At 38.4% G+C, this 17,029-nt stretch overlaps 1 pseudogene; it reads right to left on the bottom strand.

The window, feature by feature from the left end:
• Nucleotides 1-2,389: 2,389 nt before the first annotated feature.
• LOC143848932 (exocyst complex component EXO70H1 pseudogene) lies at nucleotides 2,390-4,043 on the bottom strand (annotated as a pseudogene).
• Nucleotides 4,044-17,029: the final 12,986 nt, after the last annotated feature.

Here is a 17,029-nt window from a genome sequence, read left to right as displayed (position 1 = left end):
TTAACCGAATTTTTTTTTTTAGAAAACCGAAACCAAAATCGAATAACTGAATTTCCAAAAAAAAAAAACTGAAACCGAACCGGAAAAGAAAAAAACCGAACTGAACCGACCAGGTCGGTTCAGTTCGATTATTCGGTTTTAACCGAATAATGCTCACCCCTAGTCGTGCCATGTGTTTAGGAGAAGCGGAAAAAATGATCAAATCCTAGGGTAAATTATTAATTTTAATAACAAGACAAAATATCTTTCCCTCAAGAGTTAATTTTCAAGAATGTGAAAGTCATCTTAGGTGACTAAATAACACCTACAGTGCTAAATGAAAATCGATATAAGTAAAAGGAGTCATTTGGTTTGAATATGGAGAATTTATAGCGGAAAAAATGATCCAATCCTAGGGCAAAATATTAATTTTAATAACAAGACAAAATACCTTTACCTCAAGAGTTAATTTTCAAGAGTGCGAAAGTCATCTTAGGTGACTAAATAACACCTACAGTGCTAAATGAAAATCGATATAAGTAAAAAGAGTCATTTGGTTTGAATATGGAGAATTTGTAGCGGAAAAAATGATCAAATTCTAGGGCAAAATATTAATTTTAATAACAAGACAAAATATCTTTACCACAAGAGTTAATTTTCAAGAGTGCGAAAGTCATCTTAGGTGACTAAATAACACCTACAGTGCTAAATGAAAATCGATATAAGTAAAAAGAGTCATTTGGTTTGAATATGGAGAATTTATAGCGGAAAAAATGATCAAATTCTAGGGCAAAATATTAATTTTAATAACAAGACAAAATATCTTTACCTCAAGAGTTAATTTTCAAGAGTGCGAAAGTCATCTTAGGTGACTAAATAACACCTACAGTGCTAAATGAAAATCGGTATAAGTAAAAAGAGTCATTTGATTTGAATAGGGAAAATTTATATGATGGGTGGCCGTGAAAACACATGAAGATTCTCTTGGATATGAATGACAAAGCATATGTCAGAAAGGCAATTACTATTTGACTTTGAAAAAAATTCACAATTAGTATATTCCATACCCCTATCAATTATTAATATCTTAGGGGTATGGAATATACTAATTGGGGGGGGGGGGGGCATCCCCCCCGGCAACTTTAACTAGGGGTGCAACTCGGGTCGGTTTGAGGCCAACCCAACCCAACCCAAAAACTTCAACCCCCAACCCTAACTCAACCCAAGTTTCAACCCAGCCCAACCCAAATTGATTTTTCCCTAACCCCAACCCAACCCGATTTTCCAAGTTGGGTTGGGTTTCTGCTGAAATCTTAATGAAAAAAATGCCTCTTTAAATCAGTTACCCCATCAAATGCCTCTTTAAATCTTAATAAAAAAAATGCCTCTTTAAATCTTAATGAAAAAAATTGGAGAAGAGAGAGAGAGAACCTTGTAGGTCCTGTGGCGGAAGACCCGAAGAAGAATGAGAGATGGTCCGATGGAAGATTGGAGGCTGCTGGCTTCCCTCAAAGAGAAATAGAGAATAAGGATTTCTACTTTCTAGGTTAGGGTTTGCCTTTACTTTTTGTCTTTGACTTTTTGATAACTATATAAAGTATACACTATTATATTTTCAAGGATAGAAAATTAGAAGCTAGAAAAAACACGTGAAAAACTGTAATGAAAATTAGATCTCTCATGATATGATAATTGTATCAGAGCCAGGCCGTGGTAACCCCTGTGTGCCTCCGAGAACGGAAAAATTCCTCTGGGAAGATCTCAGTAACCCCGGTATGCCTCCGAGGATGGAAAAATCTCTCGGGGAAGATCTCACTTTCCTACCGCGTGGAAGGGTGAGATTGTCCACAGTGCTTCCATGTGGAAGGGGAGATTGTTGGGGGTTCCCTGTGAAAGCAATTAATCCCACATCGGATAAGTGAGTGGATGTACGTGGATGGGCTTAAAAAGGAATCGAGTAATAATAAAAACTAAAACAAAACAAAACACCTAAATATAATTTGAAATTTTTGAAAAGTAAAGTGAAACAAAAGAAATATGAGAATGAGGAAGAAGACAAAACAATTTTACTATTCTATATAATTCTTCTCTCTTGTTTCTTATTGGCTACTAATGTATATATCGACACGGCGGTCGTGTTTTGATAATGTGAGGAAGTCACTTTCTTTTACAGTTGTTGGCGACTTCGCCCCATTTTCAAAGCATGGTCATGTGGATATCAGGCACCCTAAGGCGTTGTTTGGATTGTAGGAGAATTATTTGGAAAATAAAACTTTCTCCGAGGCTTTCTTGTTTCTCCATTAATTATTTGATTACAAAATGGAAATTAGATCTCTCATGATAATTGTATTAACCCTTGCTTTAGATCTCTCATGACACAAAAATAACTTCAATCAAGCAATCATAACATCCAATAATATATATTTTTCCCTTGTATATAAATCGTTGCTTGCATATATATTAACATTAGCAAAACAAAAAAATTACCTATTATTCGATGTGTATAGGTCAGAATTTTGTGCCATAAGAGATCCGAAGCAAAAGCCTATCGAACGGACGGTTCAAATCAATCAAAGGTGGTGATAGTGTATACACTCTTCCACCTTCTTCTCTCACTTTAGCCCACGTGAGGTTAATATTGTTAGTTCCAGACACGTTATGCACGAATCAAACACCCGCAAATGTCATCCCCTTGGTGGGCCCCACACCGTATCACATTCTCGTTCAGACGAAAAACTGCAAACTAGAAAGAGAATGATAACGGCACCTCATCTTCTCCGATAAACCGGAGAGTGTGCCGAAGAGGACGTAACGGAACCCGAAACTCCGTTCTCGGAAAACAAGTCGGACAAATAGTTCCCCAAATCCTCCGGCGAGAACCTCACCAAAACCTTCAAATTATTTTCCTCCTTCAACAAAATCCGATACTTCAAATAAAACACCCGATACACCGGCACGATCTTGCCGGAGACCGAAACCTTAATCTCGTCCCTCATTTTTGGATCCGGCACTATCCAAGACGACTGAATCAAGTACGTGTCCTCAAACGCCGAATTGAAATTTTCAAAAATCTCCTTCGCTGCCTCTGGTGAAATCTCCACTGTCGGATTGTCGGGCAAGGATTTGATCACTTTCATCCATGCCGTCCGCTCGTAGTTCGCTGCGTACTGATGAAGCTTCGTGTAGTGTTTGGAGATCCAATCCTCTCCAAGGAGAGGCTTGAGATTTGAGTTTGAGACTTTTGAAACAATGTATTGGAGATTGTTAACGAGGAAAAGATATGAAAGTCTGACCTCTTTGTAGACCTCTGCTTTTCCATCTAGTTTACAGATGAGAACGAGAATGAGCCACGATAATCGAACAGAGATCATAGATAAAGGATTTTCTCTTGAAGGAGAGCTTTTAAGGGACAAAGATTCCGGCAATGGAGTCGGAACTTGGAACCTTAAGTCGGCGAATATATAGGAGAGAATTAAGCTGTAATCAGCGAGGAACGATACGTAATTCATCACGTATCTGGTTAGAGGATGGGTTCCTCCGCCAGGAATCGGAGATTTGGAGGAGTCTTTTTGAATTGCGGATTCGAAATTTGATAGCATGGATCGTACAGCATGGCCGAGTTTGATGAGAGCAGTGACGGCTTGTGATCGGACAGCTGAAGTGGATTCGTACGAGAAGATTGATTCGATCTCAGGCCAGAGTTCGGCGATTGATTCGTAGAGATCTAAGATTCGGAACATTTTCCCTGGAGATTTCTTCATTTTGGCTATGGATTCTGCGAATGTGAAGAGATCGATCGCTGCTTCTTTAGAGATCTCTGAAAAGCATGATTCCTTGATCATGTCCGACATGGAGAAGACGTGATCGCAGAGGATTCTCTCGCCGGAAAAAAGTGTTTTTACGGCGATTTTTGATAAGTTTAACCAGCTCTTTATCTTGAGCTCGATCGTCTCCCAATTCAATTTCTGGAGCTTATGATAGCTCAATGTTTCGAATCCGAGGCTCTGTAAACCTTCATCCACTATCGATTTTCGTATGATTTTATAAATCCTGAAGCATTCCATTCCATAGAGACCAACATAGCCGACAGATTCGTGTGAGTCGTGCCATATGTTTAGGAGAAGTGGGAAAAATGATCAAATCCTAGGGCAAAATATTAATTTCAATAACAAGACAAAATATCCTTACCTCAAGAGTTAATTTTCAAGAGTGCGAAAGTCATCTTAGGTACCTAAATAACACCATCCTCAGTTCCTCGTTCCTCGCCACTACAGTGATATAAGTAAAAAGAGTCATTTGGCTTGAATATGGACAATTTATTTGATGGGTGGCCGTGAAAACCAAGGGTTAAAATTTTGGTTTCGGTACCGGTTTTGGACCTTGAAATTTCAAAATTTCGGTCGAAATCTAGTACAAAAATCGAAAACAATATTTTATTCAATATCAAATTTAGGCCAAAATTACTGAAATTTCGGTGAAATATTAAAAAAATAGATTTTTTGGGTCAAATTTTGGAAAAATCAAAATTCCGGCCGAAATAAATGACCATTTCGGTTTTGGGTGGTTTCGGTGTCGGTCTCCACCGAAATCCGAAATTTCGGATTTCGATCGAAATTTAAAACCATGGTGAAAACACATGAAGATTCTCTTGAATATGAATGACAAAGCATATGTCAGACGGCAACTACTAGCACATCTTCCATCCAAAATTTCTTTTGGATTGACTTTGAAAAAAATCCACAATTAGTATATTTCGTACCTCAATTATTAATATCTTAGTACCACGTCCTCAATTTCTTTCGGATTGACTTTAAAAAAAATAACAACTAGTATATTCCGTACCCCTATCAATTACAAATATCTTAGTACCACTTTCTGTTTACGTAAGCCTTACAGTACTTAAAAATTATTAAGGCGGACGAGGGGGGGCGGGGGATATTTTCACCCCCTGCAGTAAGCATTCGCCCCCGGTATAACGTGTGAACACCTTTTGACATCAGATCACGTGAAAAGGGGGAAGGGGGCCGAAAGCGTACTGCAGGGGGTGAAAATATATCGCCCTTATTTAAAAATGTTGTTTTTTTGCTTTAAAAAGTCAAATTTTGTACTAAAATCATTAATAAAGGCTACCAAATACTTGCTATTTTTATTTAAAACAACTTCTAATAATTCACAAAGATCCAATTATCATGTCTTCTTCCTCTCCAGGGCTTAATTAGTTAATTATATCCAAGACTTAGTTATAGAAAAAACACCTCGATGCAATAAAAAAAAAAAAACTTTCTCTTGAATACACTGTAAAAAAGTCAATCACAAGAAAATCAAAATATCTTCTTTCTTCTTTTATACAAAGACCACCATGTGAGACTTGTGAATTTGCTTCCTTGCAACCACACCGAAAATTTTGCAACGGAAAGTTACTCTTTTTAAACACGGTTTGGTAGAGCCTGGATTTTCAAAACTAAGTAGCTCATTATACACAACACGTGCATCCTTTGTATATTTCTATGGGTCCCTTGAGTTTAAAGCACAGAGGAAGGGCATTTATGTGATATATAAATCACTTAGTTTTTGTTTGTTGGGTGAAAGTGTTGTCCTGACGTTAGGATTGTGATTTTATAAAGAGAAGTGATAAATTTGGCCCCACTTCTTCCTCTGGCCACCCACTATAGTGTATTTACGACTTTCGTTTTTACACTACAAGCAGGTGGCCCAGGGAAAAAAGGAGGGCGTATATCATTTCTCTCTAATAAAAGGTCTTGGTTATGAACAATACTATATACTTGATAGGATTTGCATGACACAGGCATTTCCTCTTAGCAGGTCTCAAAAGAATATGCTATGGCTGTTTTAAAGAGAAAGGGCATACAAACACGTAAAGTTGGGACGATTGAAGGACACCCATTGATATTTGTAAAGGATGGGATGATGAGTACATGTTTGTACGCCCTTTCATCGTATAATTTCTCCCTTTAAATATCCTAATATAGCATTAGATTGAAAAATCACAAAGTAAGGTCAAATATATCTTGATTGACGGAACTACCCTCATGATTGTTGAATGAAATTCTTGATAAAGGACTAGGTGGATAATTATTATTTTTTTGATTGGTAAGCTGGGATCAAACTCCGACCTGAGAATGAAAGAGCATAGTCTTCACCAACTGAGCTAGAGGCTCATGCCTTAGTACAATCATTATCAACGGTAATGATCAAATCTAATTTAGTTTATACAAGAGAAAAGATATGTATGTGCAATCGATCTAGCCTGTTTATCTTTTAGTTGTAGAACAACGGTTTAACTTTTCAAAGTGGATTCTTAAAAGAGGTTTATCAAATCAATTGCCTAGGATCATCCAATCAAGGTGTTGTTAATGGCATTTGGTTTGACTTCTCTCCCTTTTTGTCGGATCAACATAACCAATCAAGTTTAAAATTGAAAGTAAAAATGATTAGTGGGGTGCCCCTATCAAAATAGGAGAGTCCGAAATCATTTTCCGAGAGTAAGGTCTTATTAGTATTACACGTGTGTACATCCCATCATTTCCTTGTTCAAATTTCAAGAAAACGAGTGGGGGAAAAACATGTTTCCTTCACGTGTTGGAATTACACGTGTCGCTTACAGAAGCTTTCGTTTCTTTTTTCTCTTAGACTAGCTGCAATCCCTATGCACGGGCGGGATAAAAAAATCTTCCTTCCTTTTTCGATTGCTCGGCGGAATGACAAATTCATCTATTTTTTAAAAGGAAAATTTGTTATAAAAATGTAAAGTTTTGATTAAATTGTCAAGTAAGGGTACGTTCTCTTTTTTTGTGAAATAAGGGCTGTGAGGTGCTTCTAGAAATCCTAAAGGACAAGAATACCCTCCCTCATCTTTTTCCCTTCACCTTTTTAGCTCACTTCCAAAAAAATGCCTATTCGACTGGACTTCATTCGGAAGTCCGAAATATTGTTCGAAAATCCGACTCGGAAATCCGAACAAAGATTCGGACTTCCGAATGTTATCCAGTAAAATACCTATTCTACTGGACTTCATTCGGAAGTTCGAAATTTTGTTCGGAAGTCCGACTCGGACTTCTGAACAAGGATTCAAACTTCCGAATGGAGTCCACATTATATACCCCGGAACCACTAGGGAACCACATTTTATACCCCGGAACCACTAGGGAACCACATTTTATACCCCGGAATAACTACGGAACCACATTTTCTACCACGGAACCACTAGGGAACCACATTTTATATCTCAGAACCATTAAGGAACCACAATTTCTACCTCGGAACCACTTGGGAACCACATTTTACACTAAGGAACCACATTTTATACCTCGGAACCACTATTAATTAAACCACTCTTATAAAGCATGACCTCCTATTTACTCTCTTGGAAGCACTATTTACACTCTTGGAACCAATAAATTGTGGTTCCGAGGTGTTCATAATGGTTCTGATTATATACATACTGAGTATGACTACCTTAACCACCATCAATACACTCATGATCACTTATAAAGTGCATGGATGTCTATTTACACTCTTGAAACCACTATTTACACTCTTGGAACCACTAAATTATGGTTCCAAGGTGTAAATAATGGTTCCGAGTGTATTAAATCACTTTTACAAAGCATGAACCCCTATTTACTCTTTTGGAACCATAATTTATACTCTTGGAAGCACTATTTACACTATTGGAACCAATAAATTGTGTTTCCGAGGTGTTCATAATGGTTCTTATTATATACATATTGAGTATGAGTACCTTAACCACTATCAATACACTCATGATCACTTATAAAGTGCATGAAAGTGTATTTACACTCTTGGAACCACTACTTACACTCTTGGAACCACTAAATTATGGTTCCAAGGTGTAAATAATGGTTCCCATTGTATTAAACCACTTTTACAAAGCATGAACCCATATTTACTCTTTTAGAACCATACTTTACACTCTTGGTAGCACAATTTACACTCTTGGAACCAATAAATTGTGGTTCCGAGGTGTTCATAATGGTTCTTATTATATACATATTGAGTATGAGTACCTTAATCACTATCAATACACTCATGATCACTTATAAAGTGCATGAAAGTCTATTTACACTCTTGGAACCACTACTTACACTCTTGGAACCACTAAATTATGGTTCCAAGGTCTACATAATGGTTCCAAGTGTATAAATTAATTGTATACATAGAGCAATCAAATGGGATTGATAATGAGATTAATAATGGGTTTGATATTGGATTTACAAATATTGAACCATTTAAAAACTTTACAACCATTGAACCATTCAACCATTGAACCATTGAGAGAGAGAAAGAAAGAGAGAGGGGTCAAAAGAGTCATCTAAAACCTAAGCAAGAGAGGATGAGAATAAACAAAAAAATCACACAACATGAAAACAACATCTTTAACCTAATCAAGAGAGGACCTATGAGTGCACACGAAGAAATCTCACGTTTGAGGAAGAAGAGGGTGTTCACAATGGAGGTTTTTACCAAAAGCCAATGGAAATGGAGCGTAGAACGTTTGGCAATGGCAAGCTTCCATGGAGTTTCATGGAGTTTCTTACGTTTGGGGAAGAAGAGGGTGAAAAGGTGATAGGGTAGGTGAAAATGCGTAGGGAAGTGAGCTAAAAAGGTGAAGGGAAAAAGAGAAGAGAGGGTATTCTTGTCCTTTGGGATTTCTAGAAGCACTAACAGCCCCTATTTCACAAAAAAAGAGAACGTACCCTTACTTGACAATTTAACCAAAACTTTGCATTTTTCTAACAATTTTTCCTTTTTAAAAACAAAGAAAAACAATATTTATTCAATCCTTATACTGTATAAAGCGTGAATCAAGGGTTAAAGTCATCCTCACTTTTTCGTTATTTCCGTTCATGTCCCACAGCCCCACACAATACCTTTTGCATTGACATTTCTGATTTTCTTTAGGGGTATTCTCGTCATTCATGTTGGGCAATAATAAATACCCTAGCGCAAACGTCCAAAAATAATGCCCTTAACCTTTTCTTTTACCATTAACCCCTTTGCTGATTTCTAACATCTATCTCTATGAGAAATTATTTGAGGGTAAAATCGTAATCTACATACGAAAAGTACCGACACATGGTACCTGTCTATGACAATTACGGCAAAAAACTACCAAGAAAAGGTAAAGTCATATGACAATGACGAAAGAACTACTTTTTCTTACGCATAAAGGACACTTGCAAAATATTGACGGATTTCGGGCACCTGAAGAGGAACAACAATTATGAAAACTTCTATCAATTGGAGGGCTAGGATCATCCTATGTCAATTGGAGGACTACGATCAACCTATGGAAATGATTTTATGGGCACAACCGCTTGATGTTGTGTTCCATCCATGGTTTAAAATTTTGGTTTCGGTAACCGTTTCGGACCCCACCATTTCGATCAGAAATTTGGTAATTTGGTTCAAAATTCCGAACCGAATTTTTGAAATTTCGAACTGAACCGAAATTCCGAATTCCAAAATTTTGTAACACTTTTTTTTTAATAAATAATGGCATTTAATCGAAATTTCGTACCGAAATTTAAAACCATGGTTCCATCACATCGACGATTTGGATCAACCTATAACTCTCTATAGATCGGAGGGTTCGGATCAACCTATGAAAATTATTTTTGGGGCACAACCTATGTAGGCAGTGGCCCATCTAATTGATGGTTTGGATCATCCTATGGTACAGGCCATACCGTACATTTGTCTCCGCCCTACTCAATTTTGCAGGGGTATATTTGTCATCCCGGTCACTTACTTTGGCCCTGGAGAACATCCAAAAGTTATTGCTTTCGTTCCCATTGTATTTTAGGAAAAGTTCCCTGTGTATCCAATTTCTGATAGCTATTTTTGTCAATTCCAATGCCAATGACCCTTACATGTCCGTCCAAAGACTCTAAACGAAACCCTATTATCTACCCGTTCGGCATTCGTTGGATTCCCTTCCTGAAAACTCCACTGCTCTCAACCGCCTCCTTTTCACCACCTCTCCTCTCAAAATCTCGTCACATGCTTTTGTTTTTGCTTCTCTTCTATGTCCTGCTCTGGGTATCGTTTTCTCTTTGAACATAAATATATTTTATTTTTATTTTTCATTCATTAATGAAGGAGACTGGTAAGAACTATATATGGATTCTGAACCGGGCTATTCTCTCTCCGGCAAACGAACCAAAGATGAGTTTTCTTGCTTCTTTTCGTTTTCCATTTTTTCCCTTTAAATTGATGGATTTTAATTAGGTATTCTGAATTTTGTTTTGATTTTTAGGACGACCAAATTTTAGGGGATTTCTTCAAACAGGGATTATTAAATCTTTTTTTGTAGGAGGATTTTGATTGTGCGTTTTTCTCTTCTAAAAGAGGATTTCTATTTTTCGGTTCTTTTTTGCTTTTTCCTATCACAAATTTTGGTTCTGGATGTTCTTCTCTTCAGTTTCCTCGAACAGGGTCTTTTATTTAAATAGATCTCTAGAGTCTTTCATCAATTTTTTCGTTATGCCCTGCCAGTTGTCACCAAGCAAAACCTAAAAAAACATACTGCAACCCTTCATCTCCTTCCCAAACCCATTTTAAGGTAATGTGAGCTAGTGTTTTATGAAATTCCTCATCGGATGCCTGTCAGTGTTTTATGAAATTCCTCATTGGAATGTAAACACTTGGATAACGATGATTTCAGGTTATACACCGAATCCACAGGTTGATTTTCACGAAACCTCATTGTTGGGGCTTTTGGATTATTGGAAATTTTTTGGAAATGAAAGTTATGACTTCTTTGTATGCACAAAAAAGATAACTCGAACCGATCCTAATTTTTAATTAGAAAGAGTTTCAATGTAAGATGATTTCCTCTAGATCAACTATAATCATATCATTTTCCTAAAAAATAGGGGAAGAAAAAAGTTCTCAAAAAAAAAATCTCGTCGACAATGTCTTTCTTGTAATCCAAACAGGGCCAAAATTCTCTAAGATTGACCAACCGCTGAACATTATGCATGCGTGCTGATATGCTTGGCCTAACCGATCATATCCGTGAGACAATGGATTTAATGCTATGTTTTCTTCTCTTATGAAATTCAATATTAATGCGTCTCACATCAAAATTAGTTGAAAGTTTCGATATGAAAACTAAGTGTTTGAACAAAATTTATCATTTTATAGAGTGCTTAAATGATATGTTTACCCTTTTCTTTTATTATACCTTATGCTTTCGTAGTAGCATCTAGGAATTAACTTACTGGAAACAATTTTCAATAAGTAAAGGGCATGTTCGCAACCATAATCTCCAAACTCTACGTTTAACATGTATAAATGATGACATTCAAGCCATTTTTTTCCAAAAAATGATAAGAATCTGAGGCACAACTAGGAGTCGCTTACTTCGATTATCACAGATCCATTTCTACCTGATTCTATAGGGGATGATGACAAGGGTTGTCGTACACACCCAAAATCTTTTTAGCAAAGGTGATTCTTCAAAAAATTGGTGGGAAAAAGACCCCAATACCCTTCTGACATGATGATAGTAACGTCAATCATTATCTTAAAGTTAGATTTAATGCATTTGATCTTAGCTGTCATCGTTTTCGTTCGTTTGAACATATGTTTGAACCCAAAAAAGCATTGGGTTCGTTTTAATCGTTGTCGTCTACAATAAGCAGAGAGTGTTAGATCCTTAACAAGTGAAAGTATTTTTATGTAATTAAGATTCTGGCGTCGTACTCCAGAATCCAGCGGCATACTCGATATGTTTGAAACACATATTTGAACCTAAAAAATCCAACAGTGTACTTGATATTCCGGCGTCATTCTCGATATTCCGTCGGCTTACTCGATACGTTTCGAACACATGTTTGAACTCAGAACATCCGACAGCGTACTTGATATTCCGACGGCATACTCGATATTCCGGCGGAGTACTCAATACATTTGGAACACATGTCTGAACTCAGAAAATTCAACAGCGTACTTGATATTCCGACGGCGTTCTCAGCCAAAAAGGATGTGAGAAATAATAAAATATTAAAAAACGTAGCCGTTCTGAGCCAAAAGAGATGTGAGAAATAATAAAATATTGAATAACATCATCGTTGTATAAACTTGTCTTTTTGTGACTAATTACTCTGTCTATTTCTTCTACATAAGGACTTATTTTTGTTCTTAAAATATTTCATCACCTAAACTTAGCTTACATTTTACTCTCTCATATTTTTTGAATGCACATATTTTAGATGTAGGCTTTAATGGCACTGCCTTATGTTTGTTTTGTTTGTTCTCACAGTAAGCTTTATTTCACTTATCCGGAAAAGATCAAAGAGGAATGCTAGACTCAAGCGGAAGCTTCTCCCAAAGGCGTTTTAAGTACAGTTTTCTCGATGGGTTTATTTCATCAATGACATTGCAGAAATCAGAAGCTTTGAAGACAGACAAGGATGCTTCATGAGTAGGAAAAACTCGCAATAATGGAAATTGGTGATTCTCGGATCAATTTCAAACCAATATAAAGATTCTGTAATAAATCTTCAGTTCTCCTTGAAAACTGAAATCCTGTTAGGGCCCATTTGGATGCCGAGAAGATTTTGATTTGGATTTCTCACATTTGCAGCCTTTTCTCCATTGTAATTTGGATTTCTCACATTTCTAATTCTGCATCTGATAGTGAAAAAAATTAGATTTCTTTGGAGTGGAAATAAGAAATTGTAAATATATTGTTTTTTAAGAAATACATTGTCCAATAAAATTAAGTGGGTTGCCTTAATCAACTCTTTTTTCGCTGAACACCTGAAGCAGTGAATATATTATTTTTAAAAAAACACATTGTCCAATAAAATTCTGACTGTTTTGAAGCGGCTCACAACCAATTGACGTAGCATTCCTCAAACTTGATATATTTATATGGAAATGAAATCACCGCTGCAATCTTTTGATATTCCGCAAAAGCTTCTTGTCTTTTAGTATTTAGTATTTAAATGGCTGTCAAAAGGTTATTACAGTTCCCAAAAAGCTCTAACAAGCCCTTTAAATACTAAAGGACAATCTAAATGGCTCGCAAGTGCAACGCACGTGCATTTTTACTAGTAAAAATAAATCCAAGTCATGTACAACAAATTGAAAACGAATGAAACAATATTTATTGATTAGTAGCGGAGAAATAAATCTCTAATTATAGAAGAGAAGGGCTTATTATGGTAGATATAAATTAATATCTGGAAAGGGCGTTTCGTTTTTTTGCAGGAGAGAGAGAATAAATAGTAAATAACGACTTAAATGGAGGGCGTTTCGTTTTCAATTCTCTCACTCTTGGAAACCTTTGTAATATAAACTGTGTGTTGTAGGGATTTGAAATGTATTAGAGGAATAAGAAACGCATGTACGACCTTACTGGAATAGGAAAGAAATTATTTAGGATGATGATATTTTCAACCCCCTGTAGTACTTGCACACCCTCATTATAACATGATTTGACATAAAGTTGCCCACTTTTCACATCAAATCAAGTTATCAGGCGGGTGAGCATGTAATGCAGGAGGGTGGAAAAGGAAGAACTAAAGGGATTTATTGCCATATTTTAATAATAAGCTTACTGTACGAATGGAAAGTGTGATGATTAAATGCATTCTACAATTTTCAACTGGCATCTACGATTTATTAGGGCTGCAACTCGGGTCGGGCGGGTCGGGTTTTGGAGAACCCAACCCTACCCGAGAAATATCTCGGGTCTGTAGACACCCCATTTTGACCGTGCCCTAAACCTTCCAATTTTGTGCAAAACCCCATCAGATCAATGATCTAGGGTCCCAAACTTAACCCTAGGCTAGCTTTGGGTCCCAGCTAGGTCCCCGCAAAATTTCGTCAAAATCCGAGTACGTTCGCCTAGCGAACGAGCAGAGAAAGGACCGTAGTGTAAACCAGAAAAGGGGGGTGAATTATCCTGGAACGGTGCAGAGCAGATTTCGAATAAGACACGATTGGATGGTGCGCCCATCAATTTTTCCGCCAATAGTGCGCCCATCAATATTGGTAGTGCCAATATCACCACCCTGTTTTTATAAAATAAAAAAAATAAAAAAAATAAAAAAATCCGTTTTTTTAGAGAGAGAGAGAGAAGCGAATCGTCGGTTTCTTTTATATATATATATATATATATATAATATAAAATAAAAAACCATCATCATTGTCCCCCCTTTTTCTCTTTTCTTGGGCCCACACCTCCCATTTGACGAAAAACAAAAAAAAAAAAAAAAACGGGTGGGAAAACAGCAAGGGAAAAACCAGAGAGAAAAAAAAAAAAAAGGAAAAACCAGAGAAAAAGAAAAGGGGAAAAACCAGAGGGGAGAGGGAGAGAGAGGGAGATCTGCAGAGGGGAGAGAGAGAGAGAGAGAGAGAGAGGAGAGATCTGTAGAGAGAGAGAGGGAGAGAGAGAGAGAGAGAGAGTCTTCTCCTCCGGCAATCCAGCCGGAATCCGGCGAGGCCAAACCCATCTCCGACCGGCCATCCACCGATCACCACCACCTTCTCCGGCATCCTCCCAACCAACCACTGGAGCTCCACCGGCATCCACATCTCCTCCACCCCACCTCCAGCGGGCCCCACCTCCAGCGAATCCCACATCAACGGGTCCTACATCAGAGGGTCCCACATCAGCGGGCCCCACACAAGCACGACTCTGTCAACACCTTCCTGGATCTCTTGTGGCGTAAGTTCATTTTTTTTTTAATTATTCATTCTTTGCACTACACGGGTCCCACAGTGGGTCCCACAACGGGTCCTACAGCGGGTCCCACATCAGTAGGTCCCACAGCGGGTCCCAGCGGGTCCCACAACAGTGGGTCCCACAACGGGTCCCACAACAGCGGGTCCCACATCCGTGGGTCCCACAGCGGGTCCCACATCAGCGGGTCCCATATCAGCGGGTCCCACAGCGGGTCCCACAGCGGGTCCCACAACAGCGGGTCCCACATCCGTGGGTCCCATATCAGCGGGTCCCACAGCGGGTCCCACAGCGGGTCCCACAACAGCGGGTCCCACAACAGCGGGTCCCACATCAACGAGTCCTACTGTGAATAGTAGTTTTGAATAGTACTTATAAATAGTAATTATGAATAGTAGTTTTGAATAGTACCTATAAATAGTAATTATGAATAGTATTTTTGAATAGTAATCTTGTATAGTAATTATAAATAGTAATTATAACAGTCTTCAGCACAGGAGTCAGTCCTTCAGTCAGTCCAGGAATTTTTCCTGTCATCATAGGGGTTAGGATTCTGTCCATCCTCCCATCAAGTTGTGATCTTTACCCGCTCCTGCAAGGTATAGGATGCTGTCCAACCCTTGCCGAGTTATTTTCCTGTTCGTTCCCCCCGCAAAGTATAGGATGATGTCCAACCTTTGCGGGATTCCAGAAGTCTCCCTACCCTTATGATGATAGGATTTTATTCTCTGGTGTCAAAAAACAATAAAAACATTTCAAAAATATTTGAAAACAACAAAAACATTCCAAAAAACACTTGAAAATTCAAAAACATCTAAAAAACAATTCAAAATCCAAAAACATTTTAAAAATCAAAATTTCAAAAAATCTTGAGTCATGTGCAGAGTAGTTAGGAATTCTAGTCCGAACTACGTTGGCTTGATCCCTTTCAACAGGGTACGTAGTGCAGCTTGGGGTCCACATCCCAGGTCCAGCCAAACCTTTAAAAATAAACATTTCAAATATTCCAAAAAAATACAAAAAAACTTCAAAACCTTTTCAAAAAAGATCTTCCCCTAGAGTTAGGAGTCTGTCCTAGATATTTAGGGTGTTTTAGAGTTAGGAGTCGGTCCTGATTTGTATTGATATGGTGTGTCCTGTCGTGTGAGTGTCCCTAGAGTTAGGAGGCCTCAAGTCGATCGGTTAGACATTTAGTCGAACCGATGGCTAGACTAGGAAGCATATAGTCAACCCATGGTTTTCCTTAGAATGCACAGCCTAGATACACATAGGATATAGGGCCCACCTGCATTAGCTTAAGGCTAATCAACTTGCATTAGTTAGGGCATATAGAGTCCTAAAAATTACAATCCACTTGAATTTAAGCAATCGCACAAAAAGCTTTAAAAACTAGTCGAGTCTAGTTGATCGAGTCTAGGATAGCGGTCCTAGAGGTTTAGGCATTGTAGTTTAGCATAGGACACCGAACTACGTTGGCTCTGATTCTTCCCGAGGCCGGGATACGTAGTGCAGCTAGGATGGATGGCCATCCTGGTCCGAGTCAAGTATTGCATTAGAGTCTAGGGTTTGTCGTGTCGGGTCGTGTGTCGAGTCGTGTTGTGTTGTGTGTTTTGCTGTGTTTTCTTATTTTATGTACAGATCCTATACCTTTAGCTGTAATATGCATGTGCTTGTCCACCAGAACTTAGACACCAATTAGGCATGGCACTCATAACCTAGCTATTCTTAGGCGACATATCTTTCATTTCTTTTGTGTGTGCTTCTTATTCATCTCCGAGACATGCATGATTAGCTAGACGTTATCTCGGAGATATTCGTTCCCATTTCGCATGATTTTCGCCCAAAACTCTTCAAAATTAATAATAAATGGCATAAGAGACCAGGTGCTAGCACCTGGGCGAATTGGGGGCGCCTAATCCCTTCCCCATTCGTCATCAGGCACGAACCCTATTTTATATCTCTGGTTATCTGTTGCGACAGAGCACAGCATGGGATCCAGGGCCCACTTCCTTGGATGGCGACTCTTTCTTTGCTTAAGGTGCGTCTCGAATCCGGGCTAGTCCCCGAATCGAGAGGTATCTCACTTTACATCGCCGCTCATGCTGTGAGGGGCACTCTTTCGAGGGTTCCTTGGTGGGGCTCTCCTTCACGTGGATGATCTAGAGACTCGCGCGGGGGCCCGTCCCCTCACGCCCGTCCCGGATCGGGGTCCACAGACTGGCGACTCTGCTGGGGAAATCTTGAAACATTGCCTAACTCTGTAAAAATGCCATTGTTACTAATTTTGAGGAAATTTGGGCCAAAATCGAG

Source organism: Tasmannia lanceolata, unplaced genomic scaffold, assembly GCF_043159265.1.
Source record: "Tasmannia lanceolata isolate RefF3 unplaced genomic scaffold, GAP_Taslan_0.1 ptg000016l, whole genome shotgun sequence".
In the NCBI taxonomy this organism is placed as follows: Eukaryota; Viridiplantae; Streptophyta; class Magnoliopsida; order Canellales; family Winteraceae; genus Tasmannia; species Tasmannia lanceolata.
The sequence above is the reverse complement of the archived record's forward strand: the minus strand, read 5'-3'. Positions and strand labels throughout refer to the sequence as shown.